General features: G+C 45.3%; 1 pseudogene; it reads right to left on the reverse strand.

The window, feature by feature from the left end:
* Positions 1-5,320: 5,320 nt before the first annotated feature.
* LOC128584209 (60S ribosomal protein L26-like) lies at positions 5,321-6,046 on the reverse strand (annotated as a pseudogene).
* Positions 6,047-21,259: the final 15,213 nt, after the last annotated feature.

Consider the following 21,259-nt stretch of genomic DNA (forward strand, 5'->3'; position numbering starts at 1 on the left):
AAATGGCTGAGAGACCTGTGACCCTGGTGACACCCCACAGCTATCCTCCACTTCCTGCATTCTACCCTGAGCAGTCTCCCTGCCCCTGGGGGGATCTCCATATTGGGATTGGTCACCAACCTCACAGGAGACTGTCACAAATCCATAGAGCCATATTGATCTAGTTATATCAACCAGTAAAGAATCCCTCTCTCTTCCTCTCATACACTCTCTCTCTCTCTCCATCTAGCTCCCTCTTTCTTTCATATATCCTCATTTATGCTCACCTTTCTTTAAAATAGTTCCATGGATTTTTTTTTTCAAATTTAAAGATAAAAAGACATTAAATATCCTATCATGAGGCTGTAATGGAATAAGGGAAATTTTACCCTTGTGGTTGACTTTTTGAGATAATTATTAGTGACTAAAATTAGAAATTTGGAATAGGAAGAGTCCCAAGTGCTACTAGTGGGAACAGGCCCTTCACGAAGGGAGCGGGTGGGAGGACAGCAGGGAGGGCGCCCAGGGAAGGGGGCAGTGGTACAAACCTTGCCAGACTAGGAGAGGAGACCCAACAGGGAAACATGACTCTAACCCCTCCTCAGGCCATGAAGACTCTCTTACATGCCCTCCCCAGAGAGGCTTCCACACACGTTGATAAATAACAGAAGGGAGCTGTTTATAAATAACAGCCCAGGGAGCTGGGCTTTGAGCAGGAGCAGCAGGGAAGGATGAGCTGAAACTTGGAGATTCTCAGTCCAAAGTCTACTGAGGTATTCCCCTCCCAGGATGGGATTGGAGAAAATGTGCCTCAGTTTCCTTATTTGTTATATCCAAAGCTGACAGCTACTAAACCATCTCTGTGGCAGAGACTGCAAAGTTCTTTATATGCATTCACTTACTTACTCCTCACAACACCCAAGAGGTGGGTCCTGTTATTGATCCCTTTGTAGAGATGAAGAAACCGAAGCTTAGACAGATTAAGTAACCATCCAGAGGCTGTACTATGTCTAGTACATCTGAAACTCAAACCCAAGACTAGCTACTTTTCTCTACTGCATCTCTGGAGGCTTTTATTGCAGCCCTTGTATCTTATTCGTTTGGGATGCAGACATGTCCCTGGGCCTTCTCCCTTCCATGTCCCCTTCTCCTAGTCAGTAGACTAGACTAGGGGCAGAAAGAGAGTGCATTTCCTTGGGTACTAAATTGGCATTTGGGTCTACTGGAAAGACGTGCACCTCTGGGTATGCACGTTTTTCTTCTGCACATCCTCTTTAGGCCTTCACAGCTGCCCTCACACACAAGCAGAGCAAAGTTTCCTCATCTATAGATGATAGCAAAATTGCCTGTCTCGCAAGATGGGTATGAAGATTAAATAGTTATAGGAGAGCTCCTTGGACAAAGTCAGGCATAAAATGTACTATTTCAACAAATGTGAGATTCTTTCCCCACACTTGGAAAGTGATGGCACTGACAAGGAACCCTGACTTTGTGCAGTCTTACAACAATGATTCCACCAGCCCTGCTTCCTCTCTGAAAGCCTGGGGGACTTAGAATCCTGCACTCTTTTCCGGGCTTCCTTTCTCCATTCCCATTTCTCCTCCTCTCTCCCCTCTCTCAAATGGATAGCTTCTAGTCCTAAATGGATTTACTTCTTTAGGGCAAAAATCTGAAAGAAAATCCTAGGTTTGGAATAAGTAAAAGGTGCTTTGGGGTATAGAATGCAGAGATCTTTGGAGAGGAAAGAGCTCTGGTCTCTGAGGGGAGAAAAGGTACCTGGCACTAAGAGAAACACAGGTGAGTGAGTGCACACAAGTTGAGGACACATGTCCAGTATGTGCACACGTATGCACACATATGCACATGCATACAGACATATGAACATCCGTGCACATACATATGCCCATATGCACACACCATCTAGGGACATGGTAGACCACACCTCTAGCAGCAGTAATCTTAACAAATGAACCCCTGATCACTCTAGAAATGAGCTCTTCAGGCAACCTATTCCTCTGGGAAATGTATTTTATAGAGCCTTTTCTGAGAAAGAGAAATCTATGCTTTATATACATATGTGTATGTATTATATATAAAAATATATATTCATATACCTATATTACCATATATTCATACACCATACATTATGTACATATAATATACATAAACATAAATGCTCTGGTTGAAATGTGGCCAAGTGTGACAGAGAACCAGCCCCCTTGGCTGGTCTGATAGCCTCCTCAGTTGCCCCAGGGGTGTCCCATGGCTCCTTAGGGCTCCACAGTGTGCACTTTGAACACCACAGTGTGCACTTTGAACACCACAGCCTTAAAGCAGAGAAGGAAGAAAAGCAAGGTTTTGGGGTTGGAGACAGGAGTACCACGGTTATCTCAGAAGGGCAGGTTGCCTGGGTCTCTACTGACTGAGTGCCTGTACTAGTGCCCAGCTGTCACCTCCATGTCTCTTGTTTAATAAGCAGTTAATAGACCCCTGTTTTGTTTAGGCCACTACTGTTCAGATTTTCTGTTGCATGCAGTTCAGCTCAGGCCCTGACTCATCCAGAAAGCTGTCTGTTCTTCTCCTGGCCTCCTGCACCCAGGGCTGCCCTCCGAGTCGGATGCTCTCTCCTTCTCCCAGTCCCATTCAGGACTTGACAGTGCTTAATCTCTCCTTCCACACCAATCATTCAAGATGCCTTTCCTGACTGATTCACTGCAGTATCTCCGGAGCTGAGATCCATGCTTTGCACACAGTAGGCACTCAGTGAATATTTCTGAAGTAGACAAATGGATTATCTCACTATCCTGGCATTGTTCTCATTCCTCATGGCTGCTCGACCTGCATCTCAAACCTGACCCCTTGCCCCTCTCCTATCTCACATTTCTTATTGTCTATGAAAGATCTCTATTTGGTTGACCTTCCAACCCCTGCAATGAGACTTGTCCAAAGCAGAGCTTGTTATCTTTACTTCCATACCATAGCTCCTTCCCAACTTCCCAGTTGTTGCTAGTGGTGCAATTAGCCTCAGGACTGTGTGGTCATTGCTGCTCATTTTTCTCTTTGCTTGGCGTTTACTCCCTCTTTGAATCCTGCCTGTCCTTTCTCAGTCTCCCAGCCTCCGCACTCTCTTCTCACAGCAGCTCTTGACCCAGGCCTGCACCCTGTGCCAGGAGCATCACTGTCAGTCTTCCCCATGCTTTGCACTGACACCAGTCAAGTGCAGTGGTTGCCAGTGCCCTGACAGAGGGATTGCAAATGCCAGATGAGGGATGAATGAAGGATTCTACATCCACTTCTTTATGGAGAGGAGAGCCCTCTGTGTCTGTTGAATCCTCCAATGATTAGTGCAATAATTCTGAAGATAGACTAGAGGCCCTTCATAATTCATTAAGTTTATCTTCCAAACCAATCTAGAAACTTCTTTCCCTCCCCTACCTTCACACAATCATTCTTTCTCCCTTTCTCCTAATTCTGGGCCATGGCCCTTCACTAAGTGGCTTCCCCATACCAGCTGGGGAAGGGCCCAGAATGGGGATTGCTGTTAAGCGTCATGGCCTGCCTGCAGGAACAGGAGGTTCTGGTCCTAGCTACCCACTGGCTCCTCCTACTTCTGTGCTCCCCAGTTCTTTCCTCATGTCTCTCTCTGGAAAATATTCCAAAGCTTCCCATTTCCTTCAATATTGCCCCTGTGGTGCTATCTTCCAAATAAATGGATAAATGACAAAGGAAATAAAAGAAAAATACTCTTCACGTTGGCAGAGCAGATCATTTTCTTCATCATCCACCACTATTCCAAACTCAACCCTAATCCTACCTAACAATTCTTATATAAAGCAGAGGAGAGGACTTTGCCCACCTTAGTGTGCTTGCTAGGCATGATGACATATTCCAGATAAGCCTTTGGGCTCCCTACACCCCACACTCCCCAGAGTCTATTTGTGCCAGTTGATTCACATGGAACTAAGAAACTTCCTAGAAAAAAATGTGGGACTTGGACACATACAAACATGTCAGTTCATAATGATGCATCTTCATGGAAGCCACATTACAGTGAGGAACTTCAGGACATAGATCCTGAGGGAAAATGAGCCACCACTGTGAATTAGTCTGGATGCAGGACTTGAGCAGTAGGTGAAAATGGTTCTGTATAAGACATGCCCTGGACTGCTTAACCTTACTCGGCCCAGGCATCCTAGGGGCCTGGATGCCTCTTTGCAGAGAAGATGCCAGGTACATGCAAAGCTAAAAGAGCTGGAACATCTCAGGGCTCAGACAACCCCCCAAAGGAGTCACTGAGGAAGGAGAAGGCTTTCCCTCCCATTTAGTAGGTGTTCAGCTCAGAGTCATCCAGAGTAAGGGGTGGTGGCCATCATTCAAGAGACACCTAAACAGAGTGACGATGGGAACACAGCCAAGGAGCAAAAGGCACAGCAGATGAGCAGAGCAAAGAGATTCATGAGAGCATCAAGGCACCCCTGGGCACCCCTGAGGTGGATAGGAGGAGCCATGGGGGGAAGGGGATGATGGCCTCAAGTTCCCAGCTGTAACCCTCCAGTCCCAGGAGCTAAGCACACAGTTCCCTGTGACCTCACTGTACCCACAGGCTATGAGATGAAGGAGCATTCAGATTACACAAGGAATACTCTGTTCAAGGTACATTAAGGAAGTAGAGAGAAAAGAAAGAGGAGATGACCAGCTTCCAAAGCACTGAACGTATTTGGAAAGGCTGAGCACAGACAGCACAAGGTAGTGTTTGGTCAGGGTGGAAGGAACAGGGACGTGGGGCAGGAAGCCAGTACCAGTGTCTGCTCAACCCACTCTCATCCAGCCGTGTCCTCAGACCTTCGAGGAGTTAGAGTCAACACAAAAGCAGTGGAAGTCTTTGAGATCAGTGGCTAATTCTTCCTTTACATGGATATGTGACCGGGCTTTTTGCAGAAGAGAATGATTAAAAGTGATATTTGGATGGCACATTACAGAAGGCCTTTGCACACACTATCCCACATAATTCTTACAATATCTTAGGATATAGAATTATCATTTTAAAAGCAATAAAAAAATAAAATAAAAATGCAAAAAAGCAAGCAAAGAAAGGTTTGACGATGTTAAAGTTCCCCAAATCTCTTGGATCTCCACTACACTGTGCTCTGCCAAAGTGGCGTGCGGGTGGGGCAGGGGGAGACGGAAGTTGTGATTTAGTGCAGATGACAGCTCAGTGAGACCTGGCAACCAATCACTCAATAAATAAAGTGCTTATAAAAATACATGTGATATTAATAAATGTTGCCAGATACAAGTTGTCCATGTTTTTTTTTTTCATTTTAGCAGTGTTTAGTGAAAGTTGCATATAAGATTATTTTATTCCTGCATCTTCTCAATTGTTTCTTCCTTGTACTTGCCCTTTTCCTTTCCTACTTGGTGAGATTTGGTTTTTGGGGGTTTTTTTGTAGAGACAGAGTCTCACTTTATGGCCCTCGGTAGAGTGCCGTGGCGTCACATGGTTCACAGCAACCTCCAACTCCTGGGCTTAAGCGATTCTCTTGCCTCAGCCTCCCAAGTAGCTGGGACTACAGGCACATGCCACAACGCCCGGCTATTTTTTGGTTGCAGTTTGGCCGGGGCTGGGTTTGAACCCGCCACCCTGGGTATATGGAGCCAGCACCTTACCGACTGAGCCACAGGCACCGCCCAAGATTTGGTTTTTCGTTCAGGGATCTTTTTGCGGTCTTTGTCCAGTTTAAGCCTAGTAATGACCACCTTGCTGGGGTGAATGCCCACATGGACAAGTTGTGCCATTAGCCTTTTCCCGCTGCACCTGCTCAATGTAGATGACGTATTTCTTCCTATAAACCTGGACTACTTTGCCAATCTGCTGACCTTTATAATGCTCCCAGACAACCTGAACTTCATCATCCTTTTGGATGGGCATGGATGGAACATTGTACTTCTGTCTCAGCTCTTTGGAAAGAGGGAAAGACATAATCTTCCTGCAAATGTGGGAAGGTGCATTGCAATGCCTTTTGAGGTTCTTGCTTTGGTCTGAAGTCACAAAGGGATTGAACTTCATTTTGGCCGCTGCCTCTCTGGGGATGGCTGCCTGTCCATGTTTTTAAAAACTGAGAAATCTCATAAAATAGTAGGAAAATTCAGAAAATATTTGGTGGGCATCCAAGTTCTTTAAAATTATAGATATGTAGACTCTACACATAAACTACTGAATCCGAATTTGGGGGGACCTCTGTATATTCAATAAGCTGCCCAAGTGGTTCTGCTATGTGTGAAGGTTAGAGATTCAGGGATCTAGGTTATAGTTTACTTGAATTTACAACAATCAAGATATACAACTACTTTGTGGACATTCACATTCTCTGGTTGCCACCAGGTTTCTCTCTGATCACAAGGCATGTAATGCATCGTCATGAGCACGTCCTCTCTGTCACATGTGTGATGGATTTTCATAAGAACCCCCCAGGATTAGAAGTTTGTATCTTCACTTTACAAAAGCAGTACCTAAAATTCAGAGAGATGGAATGACGTGGTTAAAGCCACCCTGAGAACATGTGGCAAAGTTTGTTCTAGCCTGTCTCTAAGTCCATGCTCTTTCCATCAGAGCCACAATGTCCCTCCTCCCGTGTATGAATTTGGACCAGGCATAGGGGTTCAGAAGAGTCTTTCCTGACTCCACAAATGAACAGCATGGTTCTCAGCACAAGCATGAACACTTCTCATCAATTAAAGACTTTCAAGAAGAAACTGGTGAGCGAACATAAGAGGTATGTACAGCCTCAAGAAACTCTGGAAGAAACAGGGAGCATGTCCGTGAAAGAATTAGGAGAAATTAGAGCAGGAGTTAGAGGTGAAGAAGATAACAGAGGATGGAGAAAGGGAGGCAGGCTTGAGGAATTTTTAGTGGTTCAAATCTGAAGTCCGGGAAGTGAGGGATGAGAGACCATATGTAGAAGGTGCCTCCAAAGGAAGTGGATAGAGTGGAAAGGAAGGAAACTTTCAGATGAAGAGGTTAAAGGATAAGTCTGCTGTGCTGGGAGGTGTGTAGAATGAAAAAGAGAGAGGAAGAGGGAGAGAGAATGGGAAAGGGGCTAGGAAGATGGAACCTGTTGTTTCTAAGCCAAGCCAAATAAGCTGTAGACTTCTAAGTAGTTAATCTTTAGAGAACCACTGTAGCCCAACAGTTCACAAAATTTTGATCTCAGGATTTTTTTATACCCTAAAAATTTACTGACCTGTCCAAGAGCATTTGTTTATGTGGGTTATAGTTATCCATAGTTATTAGATTATAAATGAAAACTGAGATATTTTAAAAATATGTATTTATTAACTATTTTTAAAAACCTATTCATATGAAAACAGGTAACATATTTTCAGGGGAAATAACCCTACTTTCTTTTCTTTTTTTTTTTTTTTTTTGAGACAGAGTCTCACTTTGTCGCCCTCAGTAGAGTGCTATGGCGTCACAGCTCACAGCAACCTCAAACTCTTGGACTTAAGCCATTCACTTGCCTCAGGCTCCCAAGTAGCTGGGACTACAGGCACCCACCACAGTGCCAGGCTATTTTTAGAGACAAGGTCTCATGTTGGCTTAGGCTGGTCTCAAACTCATGATCTCAGGCAATCCACCTGCCTCAGCCTCCTAGAGTGCCCGGCCAATCACTCTATTTTCAGCAAAGAGTAAGCTGAGTATCATCATTATACGCGTTTGTCTCTCTCTTTAATGTCTGAATTAATAGAAGACAACTGGATTCCCCTATCTGTTTTAGCATTCAAAGTGTTATTACGTGGTTTTAGCTGAAAGATACTGAACAAAATCTGGCCTGGCACAGAAATGTGATTGGAAAAAAGAGGAGTATATTCATTACCTTTTTCAGATAATCATGGACATTCTTTTCTGATACATTTACTACCTCAAAATTCAAGTTGTTTTGAAAGATGAGCTGTGATGTAGAATCTGAAACTATGTCAGTGAAGTTTTTTACTCTCTTGCTTTAAAATGTATTGCTCTACCTTGCACCTTGAGTGGATGTAACATCATGCACTGGTCACTTGGAAGATACTGATTTTCTGAGCTACACAGATCTTCCGAATGCAGAGTGGGAAAGCCTGCTGTGCACTCAGGAGGAATAAGAAAGCAAAGGTAAATGACTTTGAAACAGCACTGACCTTCTAAGTCCTTAAAAGGACTCTAAGTCTGAGTGTCCCAGACTGACTATACTTTACCCCCAAACTTCTTCTTCAGTCAAGAGGGATGACTCATAATTCTTAACAATTCCCCAGGAACTCCCCCAACTCTGCTTTTCCTTGCTTTGTCTGACTCTTCTCCATCCACTTCTGCAATTGCCACCTCCCTTCTCAGGGGCTACCAGCCACCACTTCTGTGATATATTCCTGAGTTCCCTCCCCCATCAGACACATCTCTCTTCCTTAGCCCTCCACTGCCTTTATGTGACCTCTTTTAAGATCTTAGCTCACTCTGTCCTGGGAGTTAAAATGACCAGAGTGCTTGTCTGGCACCCCCACCACATCCACCCCCACGGTCCCAAACCAGCTGGCCAGTTGAGTCTCTGGAGAGCAGAGACCACCATGTCTTATTCTCTCTGTGTCTCCTTCAGCCATGAGCCCAACGCCTGACACAGAATAGACGCCCTGTGGAAGTGGGATTAATTGGTTAGCATGTTTCAGAAAGATCCATCAGTGAGGTTGAATGGATATTTATGGGAGAAAAAGCTGGGAAGAGGTGACCTGGAGGTGAAGGGAGAGGAATGGCGGTAAATGGAAATAATGAGCAAACTGATAGCAGGGGCCAGAGGGAAGAGGTCAGAGTGCACCTATAGATAGGCTGAAGATGTGGGGTGTGATGGGGGCATGGTAAGAAGATAAGGACACTTTAGGGTGGATTCAGGGGTTTCGGGATGGGATGCCCGGGGAGGGAGTAGCATTCTGTGGGGTTAAGAAATTTAAAAATACTGGGGATGAAAATCATGAGCCTGGAGGGGATGCAGGAGCCGAGTGCTGGCTGCCCTGGCTGGCTGCTTGCATGAGTGACGGCATGATCAGAGTGATAGGAAGGTGACCCAATGCTCTCCCTACACAGTGCCCAGGATGCCATTGGCTCTCCTGGTTGGGGCTTTCTGAGAACTCCCCTCCCAGGCACCCAGAAACCCTTGCCAACCCCCACACACCTGGTGAGAACTAGCCCACATGGAGCATAGGCAGAAAAGAGCAAGACACTCAAAGCCTCTGTCTTTTTCTCTTCAAATATTTGCAAAGAGGGAGTGTGGCACGAGCCCAGGGATGCGGTGCTTACTGCTCACACTACATTAAAATTCAGATTGGCTTGTGCAATGTCCCTGGCATAACCGCTCTGTGCTGATATTTTTATAACTCTTAATATCAAACAAATTGCCTATTCACTGAGACAGTTTAATGTGACGGGGGCTGTGCCCACCAGCTTCCTCACGCTGGCTCCATAAAGATCACCGTTCTGTTACTGGGGACAGAAGAGCCATGAATTTCCTATCAAAAATATGACTGGATTATGCAGAGTAAATCTTGAGCCGTATTAAAAGGATTGTGCTGTTTTGTTTCCTCTCCCCCCACGCCCGCTACCACATCTCTTCTTACTAATAAAATGAGGTGGGGCCCTCCAGGTAGAATCTGCTATGAATCATCTTTTCTGGTCTAGGCCCCTGTTTTTATCACACTCATGCCTTTTCTCCAGTCATCAATAGATGCCTTTGGCACCACCTCACACTCAATAGATGCCACCTCTCTGCTTCACGGTCTGGCCAGGAAAAAGATTTGGATGCGTTTCCCTAGAAAATCCCCACCATACATCTTAGTTTTGTAAGACTTGAGACCAGGCTCAAGAGTGCCCTCTTTTGTTTGGGCAGGTTTTGTCTCAAACTACAGTTAAGCATTATACTCTTCTTCCTGAGCTCATTCCATCAAAGACCCCCTTGATTACACGGATATGAATTTCTACATGATTAGGAAAAAAAATAGACCTTGTTTATTAAACTGTTGCTTCTCTCTTTCATTTATGAATCAAAGCTCTAAAAAAAAAAGTCAGTCAGAGCAATCCATATGCGATAGTAAGTATTTCCAAATCAAGTTTTTATAAAACCCAAAGTAAAGAAATCTGACAGTTTCCTAGCTGAGACACTTTATTAGAGACAATCAGTCCTTTCCCAACATTGAAAATAGTGTAGGGACTCCACTCTCCCCCTTTATCTACCTCAGCGAGCTGTTCAGAGGATCAGGGCACTGAAGTTTAGAACAAGTGATACAAGGTGTCCTCAAAGATTCCAAAATAGATGAACTGGAAGGTCACATCAGTAAAAGTCTCACTATGATGTATGCCAGTACAGACAGCAGCACAAACACAAAGAATAAATGATCAAAGTGTTTTGCTTCATCTTCAGGCCCTCCTGAAATACATACCTCCCAGACGAATAAACAGATGGGCAGATGGACACCATTCACACCCACATCCTTGCCTTCCAAGGGGAGGTGAACCTCCACTTCAAAAGTGCCCAGTCACCTGAAAGATTAGCTGTGTGAGGTCACACAATGTTGAAATTCTTTCTCCACCTCAAATCCCCTTTTCTTCCCTGTTCATATGTTACTAGACACCTTTCATACTAGAGTCTTCAGAGGACTCCAGCATTTTTAAGTTTTACATTTTTTTTATTAAATCATAGCTGTGTACATTAATGTAGTCATGGGGTACAATATACTGGTTTTATATACAATTTGAAATATATATATATATATATTTTTTTTTTTTGGCCAGGGCTGGGTTTGAACCCGCCACCTCCGGCATATGGGATTGGCACCCCACTCCTTGAGCCACAGGCGCCGCCCTTTTTTTTTTTTCTTAAATGTTTGTTTTGTTTTGTTTTGTTTTTTACAATTTGAAATATTTTTATCAAACTGGTTAACATAACCTTCGTGGCATTTTCTTAGTTATTGTGTTGAGACATTTATATTCTACATTTAGTAAATGGATGGGTGGAGGGAGGGTAATTGGTGGGACCACACCTATGGTGCATCTTACAAGTTTTACATTTTTAATACACTTTGAAATTAGTATCCTCATAGGATATACTTAACACCAATGAGAGGTTAATGTCACCCATTATTAAAATCTGGCACATATTTTATTTGTAAATATCTTACAAAGTTCAAACTAAATATTCCTCTTCTTCACACCTCTTTTAGTTCACCAAAGCTGTATCTACCGCTTTGCTTCCAAAACATTCTCAGATTGTCCTGGCCTGCAGAAATGAATGGTCTTTGAAAATCTACCAAGTTCTGGAAAGGCTGATCCAGGCTAGGAACTCAGATCAGGCACAGAAGAATTTTCAGCTACTACAATATTCCACATCTTAGTCTTATAAAGCCAAGAAGGACCAGAAATCACTGCTTTTGTCACTCAGTGCTATGGTTTGAATGTGTCTCCCAAAGTTCATGTGTTGAACACTTAATCCCCAGTGCAGCAGCGTTGAAAGTTGAGGCCTTTAAATGGTGGTCAGGTCCCCTTTCTCTCTGGCTTTCTTGCACTCTCTTTGTACTCTCTTGCTCTTCCACCTTCCACCATGGGGTAAGACAGCAAGAAGTCCTTCACCAGATGTAGGCCCTCTGACCTTAAAAAATGTAAGAAATACATTTCTTCACTTTATAAATTACCCAGTCAATGGTATTCTGCTATACCAACAGAAAAAGACTAAGACATTAATCATGATAAAAATGGGATGATTTGGATAATGCTAAAATTAGCACACCTTGATAATAGCAAAAATTTAGAAACAAAATAAAAATATGCATTGTGTTATAAATAATCATACACAGAGTATCTAAACATACAACAAGGCATGGACACCACAGAAATATTTAACATCATAATTTAAAAAAAAAAGGTATTCACAACGTAATGCTGAATAGATAAAGCAAGTGAAAATGTTTATAATACAATCTTATTTTTGGAATGCACACACATAGGGAAAGAAGTTTAAGATAAATACCACTGTCCATTGCAGAATAAAAGGTGATTTTTATTTTCTTCTGTGTGCTTATCTCTATTGTCTTAAGACAAACATGAATAAATGGATTGCTTTCAAATTTAAAAAAATAAAAACAATAGTCTGAAAAACTGGTTCCATTGCACATCCTATTAAAAATAGAGCCCTGATCTCACAAGACATCCTTGCATTGGTGCATCTCTCCACAAATGATGCTTAAGGCCTAGAGCGAGTTAGCTCTGTGGTACTGCCAAAAAACCAAACAGACCCACCCTGCCCCCGGAGAACTTAAGAGTTCTGCCACCCAGGCACTCACAACGCAATGCCTCCTCTGTAAGGCAAGCAGAGGAGACAATCTCTGCCTTCCAGGCATGAATGAAAGTTGGCCTGTGCCAAGGGCCGCTCAGGCTTCCATAGCCCCTGGGATGAGGACGAAGCTGGCATTGCCTCCCATCCCCTGAGGAGCCTGTGACCAGGACATAAGCCTACTGAGGTCCCACGGGATCAGAGTATGGCTGGAGTACCCCCGACCTGGGACTCTCCCCACGCCCCTACCTCACTCATCGAAACCACCACCCACCTCACTGCCTGTGGACACCCACCTAGTGACACTCTTGCGTTTGTCCCCTTCCCATCCCCTCTGTCCAGTTTCTTCCAGGCCACTTCCAAAGAGACCTGTGGCTCCACCCCCATCTGTTGCTTGTGCCTTACTAAAGGTTTCTGCCCTTTTCAGCGCCAAATCACCATCCCGGGGAAGAAAGAAACAAGCTCCAGGCCTGGAAGTTCGTCTCTGGAGGGGGGAGGAAGTTCCCTGGAGTCTGCGGCAGATGGGGGGAGGCCCCAGTGGGGCGCACGTGGATGCATCTCTGGGAGGAAACCATGTACCATCCGCTCTCGCTCGCTGCCATCCAGTGTTTTCTTCCCCCAGTGAGTCTCTTAATTTTGCTCATTTATCTTAAAGAGCTCCATAAGCGCCGTGGGCTCTGGAGGGGGGGGTCGGCGCACGGGGGCTCCGACACCCGACCCCCACGCCTGCCTCCCAGAGGAGCCATCCAGCGCGGACCAAATCTCATTTTCCTACAAATAGTTTGTCAGAAGCAGCAGGGCAAGTAATAAATCACGGAGAGCCAGCGCGGAGAGGGAAGGGGGGCGGCTGGCGAGGGCAGGGCGGGGCCGAGGGGCGGAGGGAGGCTGGGCGCAGATGTGGGAGCGCGGGAGGTGGGGGGACAGACGGAAAGGAGGCAAGTGGGTGGAAGAGACAAAGAGAAGGAAATAAGGGAGGACACGAAGGGGAGAAGGAGCCGGGCGAGGCCAGAGAAAGAAAGCAGGGCCCGGAGAGAGAGGAAGGGGGAAAGGAAGAGACTGAGGAGAGGAGAGATGGAACAGAGGAAGAGGGACGAGAGAAGCGGCGAGAAGAGAGAAAAGGAGGGGAGGAATGAATCCGAAAGGGGTGATAACAAGGAGGAAGGAACGAGGTCTGACGGAGAGACAGTGCTGTCTCCAGCTCCATCTGTGCCCTGAGCTATTGGGGACCCGGTTGTCTGACTCCCAGTCCCAGCGCCTCCTCTTCGCGGGCGTCCCTGTCCCCTGCTCTGGGAGTACTACACGCAGGAGGAGGGTGAGCACGGGGTCCTCTGGGTCCATGACGTTAACCAGCCTGGAGAGAAAGGCACTGCATTCCCTGCGTGTGAGATAGAGACCGGGAGGGTGAACCTGCACCCCAACTCTAATGACGAAGCTGTGTGGCCTTAAGCAAGCCACTTCACTCCTCTGAGCCTCAGTTTCCTCATGTAGAACCTGGAAACAAGAATCTGTTTCCAACTTGGGAGAATTGAAAGAGCCACATGGAAAAGCACCTAGCACACAGTGCAGCCTGTTGGTTAGGAAAAGCAGCCTCCCCTGAGTTTCTGTGCCAGTGATCTTGGGCCCAGGCAGAGGTGCTGGGCCTTCAGAATCCGCGTAGTGCCTCCCCACCCCCGCAGCCTGTGATCCTGAGCCAGGCTCTCTGATCTGGCAGCTGTCAACGCAAGCACACTCCAGTGCTTTCTGCTTTGCCTTTGGCCTCCCTCGGGAAGCTTTGAACGCTAGTGAGATCATCATTGTCAAGCTCTCTGGGCTTCTGGAGCAAGGGCAGCCTGATAAGAAGGGCACGAGATGCCAGCCCTCCACTCCAGCTCCCAGTCCCCAGCCTCACCCTGCACACCTCTGGCTCCTGCTTGTCTCAGTAACAAAGTTTGAGTTTCCACTTCTCTGGTTCACCGTTTCTCCTCCTCAGCTGCAGGCATGAAGCCGGGCACTGCAGGGGAGAATTCAGGCAACTTCAGAGGAGAGGAGGGCACCACTGTAAACTGCATAAGGACTGGGACCCTGTCTGCAGGTCTCACAGACCTAGCACAGCGCTGGCACATGGTGGGCCCCTGAAATGAATGAGATTCATTTGATATTCATTTGCTCATTCATGTCTTATGACTGCAAAGAGGCTGCTGTTATTCCATTATTCCATTTTATAGAAAGGGCAACTGAGACACAAAATCACTAAGGCAGGAAGTAGCAAAACTAGGGTTTGAATTCAGAGCAGTCTGTCTCTAAGGCATGTGTGTTCTTTCCACAGCAGCCCATGGCCTCTTGGCACCTGTCATCAGCTTTACTCTGTGAACAGCTCTCGCTGACTTAGGGCCCCTGATGCCTGGGACACCTGAGGAGTTAGGGATGGCAAAGACACCCAAACCTGTGATTCTTGCCCAACCTTCTCCTAACCCTCCACATTCTGGAGAGGGGACACCACAGGGTAGTCCGTTCTCTCATTTCTTTGTTCCTTGCTGTTGATGTCCTCCAACTCTATACATCAGGCTGTGAGAATGAGGTCACATGTCTCAGAAACTCCCTCCCTTCTGCTCAGAGGACCCCCACCATACCTGCTCTGGTCTCCTTACCTCTGACCATCCAGCAAAGTGGGCATCCTCTGGAGACCCCATGTCCAACCCTGACAAGGAGCAGAGCCCAGGGGGAAAAGAACCAGGTTCTGCCCTCCTTCCCTGCAACAGCTAGATGACTCTAGGTAGTTCTTTCCACCTCTCCAGGCCTCGGGTTCTCAACTGGAAAATAGGAATTAAAAAAAATCCATGCCTAATTCCCAAGGCTGTTGGGAGAATCAATTAAGGCAAGAGCCTAAGTGAAAGCACTTGACCAAGGAGGAGGCCTCTTGTTCCTCACCTCCTTCAGATGGCAAACACCTTCCACCCTCCCCTTATGAAGAACCACAGCCTGTCATCATTTAAAACCCAAACAAAGGCCTCAAGAGTGAACCAGCTTAAGGAAGGCATAAAAAATGCAGTGGTTAAGAGCTCTGGCAAGAGCAAAAAATCAAGTTTCCAAGTTCTAGTTATTCCACTTACTATGTGTGCCAAGCCTCGGGCTGGTTCCTGGGGATAAAGAAGAACCTGAGGCACAGTCTTGGCTCTCAAGGACCCACAGTCGTAGTGAGCACCACCTGCTCAGTGAACCTCCTACCAGAACCTTCCAGCTTCAGCAGTTCCTGTCAGTCCCTGAAGCCTGGCTCACCCTCCTCCACGAAGCTCTCCCAGATTGGCTGGCTGATTGAAGACTGCTTTTCAAATTCTCCCAAAGGGCACCATTCATCTTTGGAAACTATACGCTTCAAGTATTTTTATCTCCTTTTTAAAATTTTACCTCTCTCTCTGTTGATATATACGGCTGACATTTTAAAGTCCATTTTCAAAATGTATACTACCTTGTCCACATCCCCTGAATGTAGAAGTCCACATCACACTCCGGATTGAGTTTTAAATCCCTGGAGGCAGGGACCTCAGTTCTCTATGCATCTCAGGGAATCAGGGCCCAGCAGCCATAGGAACAGCCTCCTAGAGGCAGCCAGGCCCGACTCTGACAGAAGAGAAGAGACAGCCACAGAGCTGCGAGAGCCACCCAGGTGCCATCAGAGAGGGGGAGAAGTGCTGTGGATAGTATGGAAGGAAAAGACCCCTTTCTGGATGTGGAGAATCAAGGGTATGCTTGTCCTTTGAGGATCAGCTCAACTATCATGCCCTGCATGATATCATGTCCCTCCTCTGACCTCTCAACTACATTTGAAACCTTCTAAAGAAACACCCCACTTTGTTTGGACCTGCTTTAGGACACTAGGTAGATTTTCTATGGGAGTTTGGGACAGTTACATCTGTGCATGACTTTGCTGTCACTCTCTCTCTCTGACTCAATTGGTCAAATTCTTTTTTTTCTTTGACAGAGTCTCACTTTGTTGCTGTGGTGTCACAGCTCACAGTAACTTCAAACCTTGGGCTCAAGCCATCCTCTTGCCTCAACCTCCCGAGTAGCTGAGACTATAGGTGCCCGCCACAACACCTGGTTATTTTTATAGACAGAGGTCTCACTCTTGCTCAGGCTGGTCTCTAACTCCTGAGCTCAGGTGATCCACCTGCCTTGGCCTCCCAGAGTGCGAGGATTACAGGTGTGAGCCACTGTACTTGGCACAATTGGACAAATTCTTTCTGAAAAGAAGTCTGAGTCTATCAATTTTTGTATAATGCCCTCTACAACACCACCTCATTTAATGCCTGGCACTTTGTAGGTGCTCAATAAATGATTGAGGAAGGTAAGACAGGAGGAAGGGGGAAAAAAGGAAGAAAGGAGAGAGGAGGGAGAGAAGAACAGAGGAGAGAGGGAGTGAGGAAGGAGATATAGAGGGAAAGGGAGGGAGGATGGAAGAAAGGAGCAAAGGGAGGAGGAAGGACGTGCTCTCAGGTGGCAGTGTCCTCAGTTCTCTGGGGACAATGTGGGGCTCTTCTCTGTGACCCTGCAGCATGTGCCTCCTCTCTCTCCCTCTGAGGAGCAGAGTCAATTTCTTATAATTGCCCTGGGGGTAGAGTCCCTGTCTCCTCTGCACCCTGTGTGGAAACCAACACTTTATGGATAGCACTGAATATGTGTTTCTGATGAGAAGTAACAGCTGCAAACTCATTTGGATGATTAAGATGGCTCAGATCAACAACCTTGAGCAGGATCCAGTAAAATATAAGAAATCCATCAGCACCACCACCCTCGTTCAAAACAGGAGGTTGCCAGGCTGAGGGGAGTGTTGCCAACAGCCAGGGTCCTCTGGCCCAAGTGTGACTGGAGCTTCCAGGTGAGAACACAGCTGCCAGATGGCAGACACATGGTGATGGCTGGAAGGTCTGGGGCTTGGAGCCTCACATAGAGGAGTAGCAGAAATGCAGTCCACTGAAGTGTGAACCAAATGGAAATGAATTCTCACATTTCTCTTTCTTTTTCTGAGACACAGGGGACCTCAGGTTCCCATGCTCATTTCTCTGGTAGCAAAGTGGGGATTTGCCACAGAATGCAGAGCTGAGCCAGGCCTAGGAAGGGCAGCAGGCTGGGCCAGAGCCTTCGGATTCTAGAGCCAGACCCACTGTGACTGATAGTCATCTGTGACACCTATTTTCCCAATCAAGGCAGTCCATGTCCCAGCTTGACTTTATAGATGCTCTTCTTGACATAGGAAGCTTCAGTGGCATTTGGGAAGATCCCCCACACCGCCCCATCCCCCCCCACCGGGGAAACCTTAGGCTGAAACTCTCTTTATTCTGATTCAGAATGATTTCTCCTCCAATCCCACATACTTTGATCTTCCTCAGGTGTTGCCAACCATATGAGAGCTTGTTCTACTCTAACTTGCTGTGCCCTCTGTGTCAAGGACCTCTTACTCCTCATCGCAGACTTTCAAAAAAATCTCCAGCTATTCATTCATTCAGCAAATCTTTTACTGAGTACATGCTATAAGCAAGGCTACAGGAGAAACAAAGATAAGCAACACAGGCCCTGTCTTTCAGAACTTTCTTTACAGAAGAAAAAATTACTTATACTACATATAGTATCGTGCATATCACGTAGCATAGTGGTCTAGTGTGAATGTCAAAGGTGACCAAAAGGTTAGAGATCATCTAACCTTTAAAATATTCAGTTCTCATGAGTTGGCCTAACAAATCCCACCATAGCATCATCTTTGCACCTAGCACTTGGAAGTCCTGTGTTTCGTAATTATTGGGAGAGATCTGAGTTGATTTACTGAATTGCTTAAGAGAAATGCCTGCCCTTCTTGGTGTCTCCACGTCTCTCTTCATGTTGCTGGCCATTTTAATCCAAGGTTTAACCATCCAGGCCTCAGTTTTCTCCTCTGTTAACTGAGAGGGCTGGATTACATGCCTTCTGAAACCCTTCCAGCGCTAACATTTAATGATCTATGATTAAGACTGAGATGACATTGTTCAGCCTGCTGTCCAGAGGGTGACCCGCCAACTTACATAAAAACAATCATCATTAACCTATGTTAATTGGTCAATAAAACCATCACAATTTTATAGCATGAAACTTGGGACCTGCTGAGATCAATGTTACTGATGAGCCCAGTGGAAGCTCAGCCTTAAAAACGAAAATAGCTAACTGGTAACCCCATGTCAAAGTGACATAAACTCCAACTTATTCTTGTTGAAATAAGAACAGTTGATAGAGAAACAGAGTGACACATGAAACAATCTCAGGGTTGGAAGAACATAGGCCAACAGACTGGGGAGGTGGACTTCTTGGGATGGGGACAGTGGAATCCAGAGGGCCTGCTTAATCTTAGAACTATATTCCTATCTCCTTAAAAGACAACTGCCATCTCCATACCAGGGCCCAGGCACCCTGTGGTCAGTGGATCAGGACCAGGGCCTCCCTCACTTCCTCATGCTTAATCCTCTCATTGTCTCATCTCAAATGTGGGAATCATCTCTCACTCCTGACTCTCCACTTTCCCCTTGGACTTGATAGAATTCTGCTTGTCTTTTAGGCTCACTCTCAAGATTTTTCTATTTTATACCACCTACCCTGATCATAATTAAATAATAGTTATTAAGGGTACTGCCTATTATGTACCAAATGATTTATGTACTTTTTGTTACTGGATCTTTACAATTCAATGTGATTAAAATTTTTTCACTATTTTATGATTAAGGAAACTGAGGCTCCGAGGATTTAGACAACTTGCCAAGGTCATGACTGGTAATTCTTGGAGTCAGATTTCAAACTCAGGTCCACTTGCTCCCAAAGCTCTTTCTCTAGCATCTAGACTCCCTACCCATTCAGCACCAGGGCCAGGTCTACCCTGCCACCCACCAAAGAGGAATGAGTTCAGCACATTGTGAATTATCAGTAACTTTACCTTGTCCAAGAGAAGAGACAAAACGTCAACAGCAAGTAGAAGTTGAAAGCTGTGAGTTGCATTTGAGTGGCAAGACAAAGGGCCTAGAACAGTAACTTTCAAACAGTGTGCCGCAGCACACTGGTATGCCATGAGAGGACCTTAGGTGTACCATGAAAAATTTTAACAATCCTTAATTAAATTGTTATCAAAAGAAGTTCAAAGCACAGTAAGCATATTCTTTTTTTTTTTTTACTCTTTTTTGGGTCAACATAATTTAAGTGTGCTGCAGAAGTTTAACTATAGATTCAAGTGTGCCAAGACATAAAAAAGGTTGGAAAGCCCTGGCCCACACAAAAGCCATCAGGGAACAGATGAGGAGTGTGGAAATCATAGAGCTGAAAGGAGCCAGGACAGGTGAGAGCAGGCAGCCTGAGAAATGAAGGCAGAACAGAGTCTGCAATGAGAAGGGCCTTTTAGCCCTAGGCACATCCTGCCAGGGAGAGAGTTCATTAGGGATGCTGCATATGGCTGGAAAGGAGAAGACCTTGAAGATCAGTGACCCAGCTCCATCATCCTGGGCCATCTATGCCAAGAACGCTTCCAGCCCAGTGCAGAAAGCCAAAGTCATCCCAGTTCTTCACAATATCAGACCCTGGTAACTGTAACACCAGGTTAAAAGGACAAAGCTTACACGTAGATTTATAATCTATACACCTATTATCTTATCATGTGAAGATAGGACAAACATTGTCACAGTGTTTAAAACTCACCCCTCAAATTCAAGTTCGTAAAGACTTGAAGCTGGGCACAGTGTCGAGCGCCACTAGTCCCAGTTAGGAAGCTGAGGTGAGGGGAATGACTTTAGCCCAGGGGGTTGAGGCCAGCCTAGGCAATACAGCGAGACTCAGTGTCTCAAAAAACATAATAAATGAATAGATGACTTGACAACATATTAGAGGGAGGCCCTGATTTCAGAAAACTTGTTATACAAATTTGTAAATGCATCCCACTTGGTTCTGGAGGAAGGAATCCTTCAGATTACCTGTAGATTTGAGGTTGTCTAAATTCAGGTTAGACTTGGGCTTCCTAGAACATGTCTATCGTGCAAAGTGAAGAAGATCTGCAAGTATCCAACCCTAAAGAGCACTGCAGACAGTCACTCTGTGATGATCTGCCCATGCCACTGAAGATGTTCTTTTCAGCTTAATATAGCAGTAATTATTCTTGCTATTGTGATACCACTAAATAAAAATACTCCAGAAATATATGTTAGGAAGTTAAATGAGGATATGACTGGTTATTATGTACATATTTAATTAATGCTTCTATTTATATAAGACAACATGGTGTTACAGGTGCATTTGAGATGCTTGATTAGCAATATATAGTATTGTTAATGTTTTAACAAGGGATAATTAGGCGATCTTTTCCAAGCACTCACATTGAACAAAGTACCTATTAGGTGGAAAATGTTAACTAGGGGCCACAGTTTTCCGTACCATGAGGAGTAGGTCCAGCTCTGGTTCTTCTGAGTTGTGCAATATTGCTCAAATTATTTAACTTCTCTGAACCTCAGTTTCCTCATCTGTAACTCCTGAGTGGGACAAACCTCCCAAGCTTCACATTCCCCATGCTTTTGGCACAGCAAAGTAATTCCCTATGCTAAGAATAGTTCAACATCTGTGTGGGTCCTTGGCTTCACACAATAAATAAAGAATTAAGGAGTGAAGCAAAAATGATTTTTATTTAGGAAGTATAGAAAATCTACTCCACAGAGTAGAGACTAGTTCTCCCTGCAGAGGAGAACAGCCCCTCTTATTCCTTTTTCCCCTCTATTTCATCAACAGCTTAATTATAGGCTAAGCAGTGGGGAATATTCATGTAATTTCTTGGAAAGGGGCTGTATTTCCCTGGAATTAAGGTGACACCCCCTTTTTGACTAAATGTGGTCAAACAGGAAGTGTTATGGCATGGGTGCATGATGGGAGGTTTTCTTATTCATGGTGAGGGTATTTCATAAGGGTAT

Source organism: Nycticebus coucang, chromosome 4, assembly GCF_027406575.1.
Source record: "Nycticebus coucang isolate mNycCou1 chromosome 4, mNycCou1.pri, whole genome shotgun sequence".
NCBI classification, from domain to species: Eukaryota; Metazoa; Chordata; class Mammalia; order Primates; family Lorisidae; genus Nycticebus; species Nycticebus coucang.